We start from the raw sequence: 6,000 nt of genomic DNA, 5'->3' as shown, positions 1-6,000 counted from the left end.
CATTTATTTATGCTCTACAAAACATCATTATTGTTCAAATGACACACTTATGTTTAGCCATGTAAAATACATTGTTTCATGATCCTTGAGGGCCACTGGACAATTATGTTCATTTCAAAATCATAAAAGCCCAAAGTGACACATATCCGATTTTACACTCGTTAATACCATAAATCCCGGTTGAGCGCTGCATCGCGCAGCTTCGAAAGGCGCCTAAAGTACAGTTGTCTCCCAAGCGTGGCACACAGGGAAGCAATATTTATTTTCTATTGTGGATTGAACTCACACTTGATAAAGGCTGTAAAGCCAAAACGCAGTGTCTCTGAGATCGTGAAATGAACATTTTTCACTGTGGAGGAATGCCTTGGATTATATATTTTGAGAGTATATATATATATATATATATATATATATATATATATATATATATATATATATATATACATAGATATTACCTACTGGCAGTCGCCAGTAGGTAGTTATAGTTAGGACCTGTTTTCCATAGGAAATCCGCAACATTCTATTTGGAATAACGTTGGCGTCGATTGATGAATCTTCGCGAAAGTTTCCAAACTTTTGGCCAGCTCCGGTCCGCTTCTATCCTGAAAATTTCACGGTGATTCGTCAAGTGGGGGCCGAGAAAAATGGGGGGTCCCAAAACTCGTTTCCCCCATGCATTTTCCCATAGGACCTGTTGACGCAGCTACAGCCCGAAGTGCTGAATGGAATTACACCAAATTTGGCAAAGAGGTAGTCTCAGTTCAGACTCATGCCTTTTGCTTAAATTGTGTAAATCCGTTCAGTAGTTCCTGAGAAAATCAAAAGTAAAATCACATATCTGGGCGGAGCCTAACCACACATCTCATTGTGAGATCTGATTGGCTGTCAGCACTTCATCCAAGAAGTGTTGGCAGCCATCTTGGGACCAATATACATGATAGCACCTCATTAAAAAGCATTGCAGTTAATAGAAGGTTTTAAGACTTTAGTTACATTATAAATCATTTGTTGATGGTACCATACTCATTTTAGGAATTGTGGTGTGTTCTAAGGTGATTTTACCATGTGAAAAAGCCTTCTGCTGTGATATCATGAATCAAGTTTGAGAGAAAACTATTTTCTCATGCTTTTCCCACAGAGGTTTGGAAGGTGGTCTATAAGCTAAACTGAGAGCATATTTTCTGTAAATTCACATTATCTTTCTCAGTCATGTGAGAATGAAGTCTGACATTCTCAGTAAAACATGTACATCCAACAAGGGCAGAGGCTGTCAGTTGAATCCTTTGTGTTCTACTGCAGCTTCCCAGAGTGTTCTAAAGAACAACTAGAGCGCTAACAGTCTTACTTATGACAAAAGTATGGCACACCTGAAGCCATCTTGATTGGAATAAAGTGGTAACACTTCAAACATTTAATTTACAAAGGAACAAAATGAGGGGGTTCATTTTGCCAAAGATTAGTGCTGCAAAAAGAAAAAATAGGGCACATTTTGACTTCTCAAATCCTCTTCTATTTCATAAAAACATTCTGACATGCAGACTGAAATATGCACTTTGAATACCAGCAGCACACTTCCCTGGTGAGGAGTAGCTTTACTACAGTGATCTAATGAGCAACTAGAGTGCTAACATTCAGAATTTATGACAAATGTGTGACACATCTGAATGCCATCTTGATGGAACCAAAGTAAAAAACCTGAAAGTATTTCCTAATGAGGAGACTGCAGTAAATGAGGAAATTAGGAAACTTCATAACAAATAAATCTCCCAAGATGGCCACCAGAGACAAAAGAGCCCAAATGTAGCCCAAATATCACCCAGATGTAGCCCACATGTATCCCAATGACAGAAGTGTGCAAAACACTCATTTTTTGTGTATTTGCAGTTTTATATAGTGCAGACTTGTCAGGTATTGGAGTGCTTTACATGAGCATTGGTTACATCACATAAGATCAAATTCATTTTGGTTGTAGACATGGGGAGATTAAGTGAATCACAGAATGTTGAGCTGAAGCAGAAACTCCAACCTGGTTCACCAGTGACAAAGTCTGCAGCTCTGGAAGTAACACCACATCCTCTCCCCTAGGTGCAACATTTAATCAAGTGGTCAACTGGATAAAAAAGACAAAGATTACAAATAATTTAAAAGTTCTTTGTCGCTATTTGAAAACTCAGAACATATGTCCTCATTTTAGTTTTTTAAAGCACTAGCCATAATTTTGATGCAAATAAGACCTCTCATATACGTAATTTCTAAAGGAAATACTCTAGGTATTACAGTTTTGATTACATGAAGATGACATCAGGCGTTCCACACTTTTGTAATAAATATAGAATGTTAGCAATCTAGTTGTTCATTGGGATACTGTTGAGAGGCAGAGGCCAGGGGCACGGACTCTGAAAATTGAAGGCAGGTAGGAGAGTGCAGAGTCAACAGTTTGACCACACTGGGCAGGCAGAAAGGGCAGTGGCAGCACAACAGACTATGGAGGGCAGTGGAAAGGGGGGCAGGGGCAACAAACCAACAATACAGGACTGGCAAGAGAGGCTGTGGCAATATAATAGACCATTGTGGGCAGAAGAAAGAGGCAGTGGTAGTACAACTATACATGCCAACAGACCCATTTCAGCCAGGAAACGTCCAATGTTTTTAAGCTCAAATGGGCTTTATTTGATCTGTCTCCTGTCTAAAATCTCCTCTTTTTCAATGTAACTCAAAGGGGAAAATCAATACCCCAGTTTTTTTTCAAAATCTCCCTCTTACCAAGTTCAAAATGTTCATAAGTATGGCACATTGGATAATGGTAGGCAGGAGGAATTGGGGTAGGGACATGGACTCGGAAAACAGAGGACAGGAGGGACATGGAGAGGTGCACCAAACTGACCCTACAGGGCAGGCATCAGGGTTTGCAGCAGCACAATACACCACACAGCGCATGTGGGACGGGAGTGCAGCACAACAATCCATAGAAAGCAATAGGGAGGGGACAGGACCATGCACATGGACAACAGAGAACAGAGGGGAAAGAGGCAATGGTAGCTAGCTGACCATAATGGACAGACAGGAGAGAAAGCTGCAGCATAACAGAACATAAAGGGCAGGAGGGACGGATCAGGGGCATTACAATGGAACAGACAAGCCAGGAGGGAGGGAATAGGGGTCTGCACATGGAAACAGAGGGCTGGGGGCAAGGGGGCAGGGCAGGAGCAGCAAGGTGACCATGGAGGTCAGGCAGGATGGGCACTAGAAACAAGACACACCATGGAGAGCAACAATGAGTCTATGATGGCATACACACAGACCATGGAGGGAAGGTGGGAGGGGGTCAGGGGCAGCTAGCTGACCACACAGGGAAGGTGGGAGGGGCCATGGCAGCACAGAAGACGATGCATGGCAAGCGGGAGGGTTAGTGGCAGCACAATGGCTATGATGGGCAAGAAGGAGGGAGCAGGGGCATGCACAAAGGACCATGGAGGATAGAAGGGAGGGTCAGGACCTGGGCACAGACAAGAGAGTTCAGGGGAAGGGGCCTCACAACAGACTGCACGGGGCAGGCAGGAGGAGCAGTTGCAGCACAACAGACCAGGGAGGGCAGAAGGGTGTGGCAGTAAAATGGACCATGGAGGACAGGAGGAAGGGGATAGGGGCATGGCATGTGGACAGGCAGGGTGGAGGTGGCAGGGACAGGTTACAGTCATCTGACAATGCTAGGCAGGTGGGAGGGGAGTGGCAGCTCAACAGAACACTCAGAGTAGATAGGAGTGGCAGGTCCATGGAACAGGGTGGGCAAAAAGGATGGAGCAGGGGCATGCACAAAGACATCGGAGGGCAGGGGGAAGGAGAATAGGGGCAGCAAGCTAAGCACAGATGCTAAGCAGGAGGTCAATGATGGGCCAATGATGGGCCATAGAATTGGGCATGGAGGGCAGGAGGAGTGGACTGGTACATCATGCTAAATGGAGGGCAGTGGCAGTGGCAGCACATCAGACCATGCATGGCAGGAGGGAGGAGGCTAGTCCATGGATTCAGACAACAGAGGATAGGAGGAGGTGGATGGGGCAGCAAGCTAACTGTTCAGAGAAGGTGGGTATTAGGAACTTTATTGTTTTTAAAATGTGTGTCTGTGTGATCTACTTAAAATATGAACAAGTATGCAGCATAATCTCACTTTTATTCAGGAAGAAGAGGACGTTTGTGACTGTGACTCCGGGCTCACTTGGCAGAAACACCCCCTGACCCTCCACCCCCCATCGCAAAATGTAATGCCCGTGAAAAGGGTAGGTGGACGCAGTGTTATATAGAACATAGTCCTGAGAGCACGATTGAAAATGAAAACTAGATATAGTATATGGTATAAACTATGCACCAAAAAGTGTGATATAAGATGAACTGGGGCGTGAAATATAATATGCAATACATTGTGCGCAATGACAGATTCATTGGAGAGCGCGAGATAGCACAGGCACTAGCGCGTGCTATGCGATATGCGCCTTGGAGTGTAATATGCACAGGGCAGTGTTGTGTAACCTAACTAGTCTCTAAAGTTGTAATATAAAATATGTGCTGGGAAGTGTGACGTTGCATATGCACTGTGACAAAGATATGGATCCCAGATTGTAATATGTATGGCATAGCGCTGTGCGTTATAACATAGGCTTCGAGGAAGGCACGTTAGATGGGGCAATATAACCCGTGCGAATGCAAGTGTGGCATGACATATTCACGGGGTGGTGTTACAGTGCACATGGGCTAGAGAATGTCATAGCATACGCACTAGCTGATGGAATACAACACAGAGGTGTGAGGCACTCGGCGGGCACTGGTGGGTGTAACACAGCATTGGGCTCAGCCAGGAGCACGCTGTGACTCTCAAGTGAGGTTCATCTCCTTTCCAGAGAGTAAAATAAAAAGTATTACACATCCGGCGGTGGATGTGTATTTTATTAACCCGTGAGGGGGGTTTCTTGCATAGTTTGGTCGAATTTTTGTCGAATCCCCTTTGAATGGCTTGGTGTGCGTGTATATTAAATGTGCCCGTCAATAGCTACCCATGTTTGTATAAATAAACGACAAGGGTGTCTACTTGGAGAGTACCCACCGGCGGGGGTGCCAGGATTAGGCATGGTAGGGCGTCCGACACGTCAGAGCTTCACTAGCGGTGTAAATACATTCCATGTGGATTCATTCTATGCATAGTCGCCTTTTAATGAATATCACGCAAATAGTCATGGTGAGAGGTACGTCCAGCATGTCCTAGGTGTTTCTATAAATATATATTTTTTTAAAATAATAAAATAATAAAAAACAAAGGCCGGCCCCGTGGGATGGGGTCCCCGGGGCCATAAGTGGCCTGAGGAGGGGGACAACGCAGCCCCCTCCTAAAGATTTTTTTTTAAAAAAGACCATGACCCGGGGGTTGGGGTCCCCGGGGCCGATTAAGGCCTTGGGAGGGCCAAATAAATTTTTTTCAACAAAAAAAATTACGGTGCAGGCCCTGGGGGATGGGGTCCCCAGGGCCAGTAAATTAGAAAAGGAAGGGGGGCCACACAGCCCTCCTTCTTAAAAAAATAAAATAAATAAAAGACCAGCATCGTGCCGGAGGCCACGCCCCCTCCTTGCAGCACTCTGCAAACGCGCCCCCTGGCCAGTTGTAAGTTGGGGAATTAATTCCCCTTCAATACTGAGGGTCCCTGAGGGCCAACTAGCCCAACAGGTTTCTCCAGTATGCGCCAGGGAGCTGCGTTGCAGACAGGTGTTCTGAGGCCACGCCCCTTTTTACACCTCTATGCAACGCAGCTCTGTGGCACTTACTGGAGGTACCTAGTGGGCTAGTTTGACCCTAGGGACCCTTAGGATTTAAGGGGACTTAATCTCTCAACTTAGAACGGCCACAGGGCGAGTTTACACAGTGGTGAAGGGAGGGGACGGGGCCTGAGGTGACGTGTGCAAACACGCCCTGTGGCGCGTTTTAAGTTGGGGAAATAATTACCTTTCAATCCT

The sequence above is a fragment of the Triturus cristatus genome, chromosome 9 (assembly GCF_964204655.1).
Source record: "Triturus cristatus chromosome 9, aTriCri1.1, whole genome shotgun sequence".
Lineage (NCBI taxonomy): Eukaryota > Metazoa > Chordata > Amphibia > Caudata > Salamandridae > Triturus > Triturus cristatus.
Note: the sequence above shows the minus strand (reverse complement) of the source record.